A 16,191-nucleotide genomic window follows, 5' to 3' on the forward strand; every position below is an offset into this window, starting at 1 on the left:
AGATTTCCATAATCAATCATATTACACGGGCAAAGGGGAAAATTTTGATGAACTTTTTGACAGATGCCAAGAAATCTTTAATAAATTGAATTCAATTTCTGGTATCAGACACATTTCCTCACTAAATACCATCATGATATGTTTAGTTCAACTAGGCAACAGGAAATATTTAAGCCAACATTATGCATCAGCAAAATCTTAAAAGGTGTGTCCACTGTAAAAGTAATAAGAATGCAAAATGAGGTTGGGGAGTAATGGAGTTAAAAGGTCTATGGTTCAAGTAGTATAATGAAAGTGATAAATAATAGCTTGTTTTAAATTGTAATAAGTGTAGAATGAGTTATATACTCTCTAGGGTAATCACTACAAAGTAGTTGTAGTTAATGAGTTAATATAAGAAAAACGTTCTCACAATATTTGACAAAATCAAAAGTCATCAAGAAAGCAGTTAAAAAGGGACTTTGCAGGATAGCAGACATAATCACAGCTCTATCCATTATTATTTTAAATGAAAATAGATCAAATTTATTAAGGAAAAAACAATTATGTTTAAGATATAAAACAACAACTATATATTGTTTATAAGAATACACTTTAAATATAAGAATGCAGAATGGTTGAAAGTGAAATAATGGAAGAAAGCATGATAATCACTAACCAACAGAGAGCTAGTTCTGCTGTGCTAATTAATGTAAGTCAAAGTAGATTTCAAAGTAAGACAATGACTAGAGATAAGAGGGACATTTTAAAATATAGAGTCTATCCAATAGGAAGATAGCACAATACCAAATGGGTATTCATCCACTACCATAGCTACATACTACAGAACCTAAAAAAGAAAAGAATAAATCTGCAATTTTTTTTTTTTTGAGACGGAGTCTCACTTTGTCGCCCAGGCTGGAGTGCAGCAGTGTGATCTCAGCTCACTGCAAGCTCCGCCTCCCAGGTTCATGCCATTCTCCTGCCTCAGCCTCCCAAGTAGCTGGGACTACAGGCGCCTGCCACCACGCCCGGCTAATTTTTTGTATTTTTAGTAGAGACGGGGTTTCACCGTGTTAGCCAGGATGGTCTCAATCTCCTGACCTCGTGATCCACCCGCCTCGGCCTCCCAAAGTGCTGGGATTACAGGCGTGAGCCACCGTGCCTGGTCTAAATCTGCAATTATTAAACACTCTTCTCTCTATAACTGATAGAACTGGCAAAACAAAAAATGAGATGGTACAAATAATTAAATTTTTAAACATGAACTAATCGATATATAGAAAACACAACACCTGAGGAAAGCAAGGTATATATTAAGTATACATGTATGAAATTTAACCATATGCTAGGCCAAAATGGTAGCTTCAACAATATCTAAGGATTGAAGTTACTCAGTTATGCTATGAGAAGAAATTAATCTAGAAGTCAATAATAAAAATAAAATTAGAAACTTCCCAACTGCATAATATTAAATAATACATTTCTTAGTATTTCAAGGTTTAAGTAAAAAAAATCAAGCAAAGTAGAAAATATTTTGGTGTGATTTATAATGAAAATATAACAGTGTAGAATGTATGCAAGATATGGAACTTCTGCTCCTAGTCAAGCCTGAATTTACCTTTCCTTCTTAAACAACTAGGGAATAGGGGGAAAAATATGAAACAAATGTTTTCAGACATTTATTGCAGGAATTCAACAGATAGTGCAGGAATATGATCCATGCGAGAAGGGTATTAAACAAAGTGAGGCCTACGATTACAGGCACTAACTCTGTGGAAGCATTTTCCAACTGGCAGCACCAGATTTAAGGTCTTGCTGAATTGAGGAGACAGAGAAGAGAGTTCAAGAGGCCACAGCAGCAAGAATTTGTGGGGAAGGTCTAATTCTCTTATTACATTCTTGCTGTTTGTTATGGTTTGTGATAAAATAAGTACAGAAGTGAAGATCAAAATTTAGAAATTCATTAATCCAATTTAAATTAGATAAATGAGGAAGTAAGAAATATGTTCATTTGCCACATTTGAAAACTTTAAATATTGTTGTCCATGGTATTCATTCAACATGTGCAAAAATGTATTTGGCACAGGAATTGTTTTACATATAACTGTTTGTTCAGTTACAATTGAGGAAAGAAAAAAAATACGGGCATAATAGTGATTCTCTACCTGCATACACATTTTAAATGGACAATTTGCAGAGTTTCCATAGTTCCCTTTTTCCTATGAAATGTTGTTTTGGTTATATTTATTGAAATGTAATTTTATCCCTGATAAATCAAAAACTAAATAATTTAGACTTGTATTTTGGATGTCTTTTTTATTTTATTTTTGTAGTAATTCACTTTTTTTTTCTCTTTACAAAAATATTGGTCTCTGATGGACTGGGGAAACAAACAAACTAAACTCTGATTCTTCACCTGTTTGAAATGCCCTGTCCTGAAGAGGGAACATGTTTCTCTTGTCCAAACTTCTTTAGTATTATTTATATCAGAAAGTTAGTTCAATACTGTACATATACTATGCTTAATACATATTTTTGGTTAAGGCATTAGGGAGAACTCAAGTTAATTAGATTAAATAATTGCAGAAACCAATGATGGTATCAATACAGCATCATTGAAACCAAAATAGTTTATGAAAATTTTACCTAAAGTACCTTTAAAAAAATTGTCTTTTGCTAGACTGATGAAAATAATTGTTGCTGTTGAATTGTGGACAGAATACTATTATTTTAAAAATCATTTTTAGATTTAATTTTACAGATTTTTAAGCCCAATTATTCCCCATTTGTCAGTGGACATAAATGATTTGGACTGAGAAAAATTAACACATACATCCCTATAAGAATCCTGATAGCATGTTAAGTACCTGGCTCAGATGCCTTATATTGGAGGGCTATGCTACACTTCAGTTTGCCTTGCCCTTAGCTGTTTTAGTTTGGCCAGTAATTCTTTTTGTCCTATCTAGTCCTAGAGAGATGTCTCTGAAAATTAAAGTCCTGAGAAATACAGCAGACATATTTTCCCTTTAGTTCCTCAGGTGCATAGGGCATATTTTTGCCTGTTTGCATATTCATGTATTCAGATGAAGTCCTTGGTGCTTTTATCTCCACTGTATAAACTTGGCACATTAGGGTCAAAGGGCGCAAGTGTAGCAAGGAAATTTATGACACAGGTCTGGAGTTATTTAATAAATTAAGTTGTATTTCATCTGCATGTCCACAAACAATTACACACACACACACACACACACACACACATACACACTCACACAACCAGTATGGAATTGGGTGTTACCTGACTTTAGCTGTTCCAAAAGGCATTATAATGTTTTATGTCTAAATTCCAAAAGGGTACTCTTGGAATTCTTCTACTTGTAAGGCTGTTTATAAATGCTTACATGAATGCATGGTTATTATATGTTCTAAAGACCCTCGTGAGACTAAAATTTACCTGTTTTTCTGTTCTCCTTGGTCAGAATCAGGCAGTCTGACAGCCTGACAAATAATATCAGACAACATATATAAAGATCTTAGACACTGCCTGCCCAAGAAATGTAAACTGTTAATGGGATAGGAGAGGAATGATCAATCTGCTTAAGTGATGTATGTCATGGGTGGTGGGCAGTTGGGGGGGGCTTCACGGAATCAGAGGCCCTTGATTCATTTCTCTTTTTCATTCAAGAATTATATACTGAGTGTGGAATCTGGGCCATATGTTCTTCTAAGCACTGGGGATAAAACAGAGAATAGAGTAAATATTGTTACTCTTTGAGCATATATTTTAGTCCAGGAGATGAACAATAAAAATTAAAACACACACACACACACACACACACACACACACACACACACACACACCCTAAATAATATAATTTCAATAAGTAGTAAGGGCTATAAAGAAAATAAAGTAGGCTAATGTGATAGACAGTGACCAGGTTGTCTACTATGGTATTTTCCACAGGATCTCAAGGAAAGCCTCTCTGAGGAGAAGCTATCAAGCAGAAATCTAAATGATGTGACTGAAGCTTCTCAAGTTCTAGTGGGAGATTTTTCCAGAAAGAGGGATGGAATTTGGCAGGTGTGGGAACAGCAGGAAGGTAGTTTGGATGGACAGGGAGGAACCAGATTCCAGGGTACTGGGCACTGGTAAAGGCTGGGATATCATTCTAAGTGTTGGAAGCTCCTGGAAGGTTTTAAACAGAACTTTTTTCAAGTTATATCCAAGGGTCATTTGGTTCAATCTGCTCTATCTTCTAAATTTATATTTCTATTTCCCATAATAACTGATTTACAAGATGACAACCATGAGGCATCACAGTGTTCTGAATCATTGGAAAAGGTTCCGTGATGTCCACTACCATGGTGCTTTCTAAGGCAAGAAAAAATACTAAGACTTCTCCAAAATATAATCTGCAATACTGACTGAAATATACAGAGGACCTAGTTAACCATTGTATTTATTTTTTTAGACTAGGATATTACCTAAGGATCCTAATTAAGCCAGAATGTATAAAATCCTTTTTGCAGAGTATCTGAGAGGTTGAATGCACTATCAACATGGTGACTCATTCCTTACCTTTCATTTATGAACCGTGGCAAAGAAAAAATTCCCATGAGAAGCACTGCTTTGACAGTTTACTCTCCTTCCCTCAACTTAAAAGACTAACATCAGATTCCACATTTTTCTCTGAATAGTGAACTGCAACATTTTGAAGGATGTCTGTGTCATCTACACCCTCCAGAATACCTTGACTTTTATTTTAAGCATTTAAGTGAGTCAGAAGGCACATCTGTTCATTAGGGTATCATCGTAGTGTTCAACAATATTAATTTATTCAACCAATATGTATTCAAAATCTGCCACTTGTTTGACCCTTCAGCAAACACTGGCAAAAGAAGCTAAATGGAAACCTATATATCCTCTTGTTTTTGTAGTGTTTACCTTCCAGCAAAATAAAAAAATATGTATAACAACAAATATCCATCAATGAATTATGCCTACACAATTATTAAATTTCAATTCTGACAATGACCACAAAGGGGAAGTCCTCAGTGGTACAAAACCCTGTTGCAGGAGGATGTGACTTAGCCAAGGAGTAATATAAGACTCCATAAGAAATGGTAGATGACATGTGGCTGAGAGATAAGCAGTGTGAACTACTAAGAAGGGAAGGGAAGGAAAAACATCTTGGTAGAGATAATTGCATGTGTAAGATCTTCATGGTGGGAGGAAGCATGGCTGATCTAGAGTGATGGCTCCAGGGAAGGAAATGATAAGGAAATAATAAGAGAAGAGCTGGAAAGGTAGACAGTGTTCACATCATTTATTATCTTTTGGGTCATTTTATCTTTTTATCTTGAGGTTCTTCATGGCCATCAATTTAAGAGGAATGGAAAGCCATTGAAGGGTTTTAAGTAACAGTGGAAATAATATGAGCAGACCAACATTTCAAAGATCACTTCTGCTATAGGGTGGAGAATGAACCGTCATCCTCCTGCCATTTTCTGCATAGCCTTCCTAAATTTACACTTCTTTGGAGGCCTTACAGTTCTGAGAAGCACTGAGAATTTTCATTGACATCTCTTGTTCACTTTCAATTCACAGAGATATTTTGTGATTAGGGTTGACTTCAGAGTCAGAACTATTGCCACAAAGCAAAATGGAGCTATTCATGCCAATTCTTCAGGATTGAAGGGATCAGAAATCTGTGCCAAGGACTCTTAGCATAGATCCACTTGACATGGAGATCCACTCTACTGAAATGGCAGTGGTATCATCAGAGGCACAGTAACATCCAGACGCAATCCTTACTGCCTGTGGTTCCTAGATACCTAGATGACAGTTTGAAGACTTCACTACGGTAACCTTCTCCACATTTTGAGTTGAGACATTACCTATGATTGCCATAAACACCCTTTTGTGTCTTAGCCCTTTCCCATTATGTATTCAAATGTCAATAATGTTTTACTTTCTCAACAGATACTTTTCATTCTATCAGGGAAGGGGAACCCATCAAGCTACCCACCAAGTAGAAAGAGCATTTAGGTTTATTTCATCATGTGTTTCTCACTCCTAATTGTGCCTTTTATCATGCGTTTCATCATACCTAGAACCCCGATATATTTAACAGGTTGTTTGCTTCATACTTAACCTATGCTATATTATTGGTCTGAGACTATAAGCTCTTAGAAGGGAGGCAACATGGAAAGAGGAAATGCTATCTGTGTCACATGAAATTAAAAACTTAGAAAATGATTTTTAAGATGATAAACTATTTAATATGGATAATGTTAACTACATCATTGTCTATGTATTTGTTAGGAGGATAAAATTATGTTACCATTTATTATATATCTTAACTTTACTATTTTCTTCTTGATTTATCAATATGTGTCTGACACATATTTATTTATCAACGCATGTTAATATATGTCTGCCCAGGCCTAGATAAAAGATAACATTGCTTTCTCTCAATCTATTCTCTTATTTGAGATAGAGAACCTTATAACTGGTATCAGTTAGTACAGTTTAAATTATGTGGCATAACAAACAATGCCCATTTGGCTCTTGCTCATGGTCAGCACATGTGAATTAGAAATCTGGAGCTCAAACAACCAGGTTATTGAATGTTCTACATTTTTTGATAATTCCATTTTAACACCAGGCTTAGAGGTTTGCATGGCAGAAGAGAATTGGAGAATTAAGGTCAAGTAATTAAGTGCTTTATTGAAGGAGATATTTCCACTTACATTTCACTGGCCAGAACCAATCACTGGCCACACCTAACTTCAAGTAGAAAGGAAACCTTAATTATCTGTGTACTGATAAATGAAAATAAACAAGGTATTGGGCAACACTAATGGTATCAACCATCTGGTATATTCTGATGATATCATTTGCCAATATTTGGGATACAATAAATGCATTTTTAATTCTGTTTAAATTTTTTATAATTTTTTTCACAACAAAAATGTTCAGTTTTAAAATATATTAATTTCTTCTCTATATATAACCTCTATATTATATAATCTTTATGCTTTTGATGATTAACATTTTTAATGCTTGTACTTCAGTCAATTACTACAGGACAAAAGCTTTTAAATGTACTTACATTTTATAAGTAAGACTATTAATATTTTTATATTACAGATGAGAACATTTATTTTTAGAAAGATTAATTAATTTGAACAAGGGCTTACAGCCAGAAAGAGGCAGAGTCAGGATTCGAACCCAAGCCTATTAAATGTATAATTAGTATATAGTATAGGTTCCCTAGTTTAGATTTTAACCCATCTTCTAAGGTTCAGATCAATTGTTCCATCTTCTATAAGGCTCTTAAACCTTTAGCCCTCAATGATCAATCTTTTCCCTCAGCTGTTCAAATGCTTGTTTATATAAACATTTAGTTTTATCTATGCCAGCACTTTTAAACCAAATTTTATTAAATTAAACTGAATCCAATAGTGGTGAATATGTTAATTAAATTAATTATAAAGCCGGTTCTTTTCTCTGGTTTTAACAGTAATGTATTACAAGCTTATGTGTATTTGCTTATTTATTTGCAGAAGAGCTGCCATTCTTTTCTTCAGTAAGTTCCATTTTCTCCATGAGATAATTAGATACAGCAGAATCACCCACCAAAGAATTTTATACATGACCCCCTGTGTGTATGGGCACAAATATTAAGGTACAGATATTAGTGAAAACATACTCAGTACCCTAAAAGCATCTGAGTTCCAAATGAAATAGCAGCATGAACTCCAGGAAAGTGAAACCCCAGCACTGAGTTGAGCTGCTAGTGCCTCATTTCCAAGGACCCTTACCTTAACTCCACTTCAGCCAACCACTCCCACAGCCACCTGTGCACTTGTCTTCACCAGGACATGTCTACTTCTGAATTCATGAATGCAGACATCCCACTTTCTGAGCATAATCTCTTACCAACTCGGACCTCTAGTGGTTACTCCTCCACACTTGTCCATGTAATTTATGGATACTTCCAAATCTTGACCCCTCTCCTTTCCTCCTATCATCAACTTTCTCTCTTTACTTCCTTTCCATCTGGCTTATATTTCATGATCCACTATTCAACTTACATTAATTTCATGTAAATCTCATAGGAAATCTTAACAGGTCCATGGCTGAAATCACCTTTATTACCCAAACCCACTCTCTTTCCTGTGTTCTAGCAAATTACATTACCGTCCATTCTGTTGTCCTGACCGGAAACCCAAGTGCCATTTCTGAATCTCCCGTCTCTCTTGCCTCACACACCTAGTCATTTACCTGTTGATTTTATCTCCTAAGTATCTTTCAAATTCATCTGTTCCTTCTGCTACCACCCCAGCTGTGCCTTAGATCATAGCCTATGTGGATTGCTGTAATAGCTTTTTTAATGGTTTCCCTATTTTCAGCCTTGTTTCTCTCCAGGCAACTCTCCAGACGTCAATAAGACTGACCCCTAAAAAATACAAATCTGCTCATGTTAAATTCCTATGCAAAACCCTATATGATTTCCTATTGCCCTTCTGATCAATTTGAAATTCTCTAGCATGGCTCGCAAGCCCTTTCAAGATTTTGCACAGTTAACTTTATAGGCAGGTGTCCTTCTAATCCACACCACCCACTTAATCAGTAGAATTTACTCCTATTGACTTTCAGTCTTTCTACATTACGACCATAAAAAGGAGAAATAATCCCAAGGATGTTGTACATTGTTTCCTATACTGAGAAAACTATTTTTCCTTTCTTTGCCTTTTCTACCATCTTGTCCCTAATTATTTCTCCTCCTTAAGAGGCTATCATAGGTTTGTTTTCTTTTTAGACCCTTAGGTCTGATTTAGATATCCCACTCATGTGTTTTATTGTATACTGAATTTCCCCAAGGATTTCACATGGAATTATATTTGCTGATTTTTCTAATCACTCCCCATGGAATTTGCCCTAAAAATGGTCCCAACATTCCATGCGTCTATTCCAATAAATTTTCCATTAAACCATCCTCATCTATTTTTATATTTCTAGAGGAAATTTCTTGTGCTACCTGCAAACCCATTTTCTGAAATAGTGTTTAAAGGTGCTTTAAATATTTCAGATCCCATAGGAAATATATAAATTTAGAGAGTATATATAAAGCATATCTTTGAAGTATATTTCCTCTACAAAATACAAAAATGACAGAAGCAGAAAATAAAGTTCTGTCTTTCACCAATTACAGGTAGCCAAATGTGTCATAGAATTGTAAGTGCTGTTAAGCTTCAAATTATGCATTTTTATAAAAAGGGGTTAATGGGATTTTATACTAAGTTATAAAGTCACCTAGAAGGACAACATTTTTAAGTTTCTATTTTACTGTCAATGACATCCATTTTAATTTTGCTTAGCTTAGAAATTGAAACAAAAAGGAAAGTTTTTTTTTTTCTAATTGCTCACATTGCAAAGTTTAGATTATGAAAAATCAAGCTGTGTTCTCTCTGGTTCAGTATCACCTCAAGTAATAAAGTTTCTGCAATTAGCACTTTACTGACAGTTCGGCTGATGATGCATGAGGCAGGGTGAAGCCAGCTCACTCTTCCATAGCTGTAATATCACAGCGTAGCTAAGGGAAGTGTAATTTTAAAAGAAAAGCCAGCAGATATGTCTTGAAAACACCCAGGGAGCTAATATGCTGAATAAGAAGGTGACATTTTTTACGTAGTTAACTTTTCTGAGTACATCCAAACCATGGCTGCGACTCACGGTTATCAGCATTTTATTCTTAGCTAATGGAGCTTAAATCTTTTGGGTTCTTACAACTGCAAACACAATTACCATTTTATGATTTGTAATTTGTATGTGCTTCATAATTGTCTCCAAATTAACCTGGATCAATTTAACTAAAATTAAAATACTTCCTAAAGTTTGTACCACCTCTATTAAACTGGGCTATTGCAAAACAAATTTGTTTTCTTTCCTACCCCTATGTGGAGACAAAATAATCCTGTGCATATCAATCCAATGCAACAGAATATATTCTTAAATGTAAACTAGAAAGCTCTGTGATAAATATTTGAAAATTAACTATTTTTACTTATGCTTTACTGACCTAATTTTAATCTACAAATGTTACCATAAAGACTCTGTAAAATTCATTCCACATTAAGACAGTCTCTTAATAGTCCCCCAATTTATTTTTACTCTAAATTAGTTGTCTTTTATGTATCTACCCGTAACACTTTATTATAACACTTACCTCACTGAAATACAGGTGGTCCTGGAATTTCATTTGACTTTCAGACTGTCTTCTTTTCCTTTATTTTACACCTGTAAAATTGACTTTCATACTCCAGAGAGGACCTTTATGTGAAGTCACAATGAATTTGAAACATCCTAAGGCTCTGCCTCCCAGCCAACAGTTCATCTGGCTCTTTTTGGGATTCATTTATGTTGAAGTGCAAAGCTTCATGGTTGCATAATATTCCCGGAAGCATATATAACATTAATCCACCTTTTTAAAACTTCCTCCAAAATTAAGGACAATACACCTACCAGAAAAAAATCTTCAAATTTAAACAGACTCCATGGGAAAGGGTGGAAATATTATGCTCAGGAACTCAGTGCAGTGTGTATTGCACTAAGAAGAAAGCCACTTGAAGTTGGTTTGGCAAGTTTTAGTACTTTGCTGTTCTAAGGTCTTCCCAACATGAGTGCCCATATGTTTCTTCCCTTTTAGCCAGAGAAATATGTCAGACTCGGAGAGCTGTGAGACGTATTTGAAAATTGACTATTTTTACTCATGCTTTGCTAACCTATTTTTAATTTACATGCATTATTGCAAGAACTCTGTTTTATAATTCACTCCAAAATATTCACTCCAAGAATTCAGCTCACTTCTCTTTTTTTGTTTAGCTATTTTCAATGCCTATTCAAGAAAGGCTGCTGAAAATCACTAATCATTGCTATGCCCTACACTGTCCAACACACATGTCATAGTAGGAAATTGCTTAGCTTTGCAGCTTCAATTTCTAAATATAAATGTGTGTACTGCTTTATCAATTTTTGAAAGTTCAAATTGCAAATATACTCTTTTAACTTAGAAAGAGCTTATCTTTTCTGCTTCCTGTAAACGTTTCTTATAGATAGCTAAGAATAAACTTTAAATAGAAGTTTAATGTTGATAAAATGTTCTAGGCATTAGGTTTGAAGATTCTTTTTTTTTTTATTATACTTTAAGTTTTAGGGTACATGTGCACATTGTGCAGGTTAGTTACATATGTATACATGAGCCATGCTGGTGCACTGCACCCACTAACTCGTCATCTAGCATTAGGTATATCTCCCAATGCTATCCCTCCCCCCACCCCCCCACCCCACAACAGTCCCCAGAGTGTGATATTCCCCTTCTTGTGTGCATGTGATCTCACTGTTCAATTCCCACCTATGAGTGAGAATATGCATTGTTTGGTTTTTTGTTCTTGCGATAGTTTACTGAGAATGATGATTTCCAATTTCATCCATGTCCCTACAAAGGACATGAACTCATCGTTTTTTATGGCTGCATAGTATTCCATGGTGTATATGTGCCACATTTTCTTAATCCAGTCTATCATTGTTGGACATTTGGGTTGGTTCCAAGTCTTTGCTATTGTGAATAATGCCGCAATAAACATACGTGTGCATGTGTCTTTATAGCAGCATGATTTATAGTCCTTTGGGTATATACCCAGTAATGGGATGGCTGGGTCAAATGGTATTTCCAGTTCTAGATCCCTGAGGAATCGCCACACTGTCTTCCACAATGGTTGAACTAGTTTACAGTCCCACCAACAGTGTAAAAGTGTTCCTATTTCTCCACATCCTCTCCAGCACCTGTTGTTTCCTGACTTTTTAATGATTGCCATTCTAACTGGTGTGAGATGGTATCTCATTGTGGTTTTGATTTGCATTTCTCTGATGGCCAGTGATGATGAGCCTTTTTTCATGTGTTTTTTGGCTGCATAAATGTCTTCTTTTGAGAAGTGTCTGTTCATGTCCTTCACCCGCTTTTTGATGGGGTTGTTTGTTTTTCTCTTGTAAATTTGTTTGAGTTCATTGTAGATTCTTGATATTAGCCTTTTGTCAGATGAGTAGGTTGCGAAAATTTTCTCCCATTTTGTAGGTTGCCTGTTCAGTCTGATGGTAGTTTCTTTTGCTGTGCAGAAGCTCTTTAGTTTAATTAGATCCCACTTGTCAATTTTGGCTTTCCTTGCCATTGCTTTTGGTGTTTTAGACATGAAGTCCTTGCCCATGCCTATGTCCTGAATGGTAATGCCTAGGTTTTCTTCTAGGGTTTTTATGGTTTTAGGTCTAACATTTAAGTCTTTAATCCATCTTGAATTGATTTTTGTATAAGGTGTAAGGAAGGGATCCAGTTTCAGCTTTCTACATATGGCTAGCCAGTTTTCCCAGCACCATTTATTAAATAGGGAATCCTTTCCCCATTGCTTGTTTTTCTCAGGTTTGTCAAAAATCAGATAGTTGTAGATATGCAGCGTTATTTCTGAGGGCTCTGTTCAGTTCCATTGATCTATATCTCTGTTTTGGTACCAGTACCACGCTGTTTTGGTTACTGTAGCATTGTAGTATATTTTGAAGTCAGGTAGTGTGATGCCTCCAGCTTTGTTCTTTTGGCTCAGGATTGACTTGGCGATGCGGGCTCTGTTTTGGTTCCATATGAACTTTAAAGTAGTTTTTTCCAATTCTGTGAAGAAAGGCATTGGTAGCTTGATGGGGATGGCATTGAATCTGTAAATTACCTTGGGCAGTATGGCCATTTTCACCATATTGATTCTTCCTACCCATGAGCATGTAATGTTCTTCCATTTGTTTGTATCCTCTTTTATTTCCTTGAGCAGTGGTGGTTTGTAGTTCTCCTTGAAGAGGTCCTTCACATCCCTTGTAAGTTGGATTCCTAGGTATTTTATTCTCTTTGAAGCAATTGTGAATGGGAATTCACTCATGATTTGGCTCTCTGTTTGTCTGTTGTTGGTGTATAAGAATGCTTGTGATTTTTGCACATTGATTTTGTATCCTGAGACTTTGCTGAAGTTGCTTATCAGCTTAAGGAGATTTTGTGCTGAGACAATGGGGTTTTCTAGATATACAATCATGTCGTCTGCAAAGAGGGACAATTTGACTTCCTTTTTTCCTAATTGAATACACTTTATTTCCTTCTCCTGCCTAATTGCCCTGGCCAGAACTTCCAACACTATGTTGAATAGGAGTGGTGAGAGAGGGCATCCCTGTCTTGTGCCAGTTTTCAAAGGGAATGCTTCCAGTTTTTGCCCATTCGGTATGATATTGGCTGTGGGTTTGTCATAGATAGCTCTTATTATTTTGAAATACGTCCCATCAATACCTAATTTATTGAGAGTTTTTAGCATGAAGGGTTGTTGAATTTTGTCAAAGGCTTTTTCTGCATCTATTGAGATAATCATGTGGTTTTTGTCTTTGGCTCTGTTTATATGCTGGATTACATTTATTGATTTGCGTATATTGAACCAGCCTTGCATCCCAGGGATGAAGCCCACTTGATCATGGTGGATAAGCTTTTTGATATGCTGCTGGATTCGGTTTGCCAGTACTTTATTGAGGATTTTTGCATCAATGTTCATCAAGGATATTGGTCTAAAATTCTCTTTTTTTGTTGTGTCTCTGCCTGGCTTTGGTATCAGAATGATGCTGGCCTCATAAAATGAGTTAGGGAGGATTCCCTCTTTTTCTATTGATTGGAATAGTTTCAGAAGGAATGGTACCAGTTCCTCCTTGTACCTCTGGTAGAATTCAGCTGTGAATCCATCTGGTCCTGGACTCTTTTTGGTTGGTAAGCTACTGATTATTGCCACAATTTCAGATCCTGTTATTGGTCTATTCAGAGATTCAACTTCTTCCTGGTTTAGTCTTGGGAGAGTGTTTGTGTCGAGGAATTTATCCATTTCTTCTAGATTTTCTAGTTTATTTGGGTAGAGGTGTTTGTAGTATTCTCTGATTGTAGTTTGTATTTCTGTGGGATCGGTGGTGATATCCCCTTTATCATTTTTTATTGCATCTATTAGATTCTTCTCTCTTTTTTTCTTTATTAGTCTTGCTAGCGGTCTATCAATTTTGTTGATCCTTTCAAAAAACCAGCTCCTGGATTCATTAATTTTTTGAAGGGTTTTTTGTGTCTCTATTTCCTTCAGTTCTGCTCTGATTTTAGTTATTTCTTGCCTTCTGCTAGCTTTTGAATGTGTTTGCTCTCGCTTTTCTAGTTCTTTTAATTGTGATGTTAGGGTGTCAATTTTGGATCTTTCCTGCTTTCTCTTGTGGGCATTTAGTGCTATAAATTTCCCTCTACACACTGCTTTGAATGTGTCCCAGAGATTCTGGTATGCTGTGTCTTTGTTCTCATTGGTTTCAAAGAACATCTTTATTTCTGCCTTCATTTTGTTATGTACCCAGTAGTCACTTAGGAGCAGGTTGTTCAGTTTCCATGTAGTTGAGCGGTTTTGAGTGAGTTTCTTAATCCTGAGTTCTAGTTTGATTGCACTGCGGTCTGAGAGACAGTTTGTTATAATTTCTGTTCTTTTACATTTGCTGAGGAGTGCTTTACTTCCAAGTATGTGGTCAATTTTGGAATAGGTGTGGTGTGGTGCTGAAAAAAATGTATATCCTCTTTATTTGGGGTGGAGAGTTCTGTAGATGTTTATTAGGTCCACTTGGTGCAGAGCTGAGTTCAATTCCTGGGTATCCTTGTTGACTTTCTGTCTCGTTGATCTGTCTAATGTTGACAGTGGGGTGTTAAAGTCTCCCATTATTATTGTGTGGGAGTCTAAGTCTCTTTGTAGGTCACTAAGGACTTGCTTTATGAATCTGGGTGCTCCTGTATTGGGTGCATATATATTTAGGATAGTTAGCTCTTCTTGTGGAATTGATCCCTTTACCATTATGTAATGGCCTTCTTTGTCTCTTTTGATCTTTGTTGGTTTAAAGTCTGTTTTATCAGAGACTAGGATTGCAACCCCTGCCTTTTTTTGTTGTCCATTTGCTTGGTAGATCTTCCTCCATCCTTTTATTTTGAGCCTATGTGTGTCTCTGCACGTGAGATGGGTTTCCTGAATACAGCACACTGATGGGTCTTGACTCTTTATCCAATTTGCCAGTCTGTATCTTTTAATTGGAGCATTTAGCCCATTTACATTTAAAGTTAATATTGTTATGTGTGAATTTGATCCTGTCATTATAATGTTAGCTGGTTATTTTGCTCGTTAGTTGACGCAGTTTCTTCCTAGCCTTGATGGTCTTTACATTTTGGCATGTTTTTGCAGTGGCTGGTATCGTTTGTTCCTTTCCATGTTTAGTGCTTCCTTCAGGAGCTCTTTTAGGGCAGGCCTGGTGGTGACAAAATCTCTCAGCATTTGCTTGTCTGTAAAGTATTTTATTTCTCCTTCACTTATGAAGCTTAGTTTGGCTGGATATGAGATTCTGGGTTGAAAATTCTTTTCTTTAAGAATGTTGAATATTGATCCCCACTCTCTTCTGGCTTGCAGAGTTTCTGCCGAGAGATCCGCTGTTAGTCTGATGGGCTTCCCTTTGAGGGTAACCCGACCTTTCTCTCTGGCTGCCCTTAACATTTTTTCCTTCATTTCAACTTTGGTGAATCTGATAATTACGTGTCTTGGAGTTGCTCTTCTCGAGGAGTATCTTTGTGGTGTTCTCTGTATTTCCGGAATCTGAATGTTGGCCTGCCTTGCCAGATTGGGAAAGTTCTCCTGGATAATATCCTGCAGAGTGTTTTCCAACTTGGTTCCATTCTCCCCGTCACTTTCAGGTACACCAATCAGACGTAGATTTGGTCTTTTCACATAGTCCCATATTTCTTGGAGGCTTTGTCCATTTCTTTTTATTCTTATTTCTCTAAACTTCCCTTCTCGCTTCATTTCATTCATTTCGTCTTCCATCGCTGATACCCATTCTTCCAGTTGATCGCATTGGCTCCTGGGGCTTCTGCATTATTCACGTAGTTCTCGAGCCTTGGCTTTTAGCTCCATCAAGTCCTTTAAGGACTTCTCTGCATTGGTTATTCTAGTTATCCATTTGTCTATTTTTTTTCAAAGTTTTTAACTTCTTTGCCATTGGTCTGAATTTCCTCCTGTAGCTTGGAGTAGTTTGATCATCTGAAGCCTTCTTCTCTCAACTCGTCAAAGTCATTC

At 36.2% G+C, this 16,191-nt stretch overlaps 1 long non-coding RNA gene across 1 annotated transcript in view; it reads right to left on the reverse strand.

Moving 5' to 3' along the window:
• LOC134810442 (uncharacterized) overlaps positions 1 to 11,271 on the reverse strand; it is a 97,337-nt gene extending 86,066 nt beyond the window's left edge. Inside the window, exon 1 of the long non-coding RNA XR_010158485.1 lies at positions 10,215 to 11,271. This is a non-coding gene — a long non-coding RNA (uncharacterized LOC134810442). The remainder of the gene's footprint in view (positions 1 to 10,214) is intronic.
• Positions 11,272 to 16,191: the final 4,920 nt, after the last annotated feature.

Source organism: Pan troglodytes, chromosome 6 (assembly GCF_028858775.2).
Source record: "Pan troglodytes isolate AG18354 chromosome 6, NHGRI_mPanTro3-v2.0_pri, whole genome shotgun sequence".
Classification (NCBI taxonomy): domain Eukaryota; kingdom Metazoa; phylum Chordata; class Mammalia; order Primates; family Hominidae; genus Pan; species Pan troglodytes.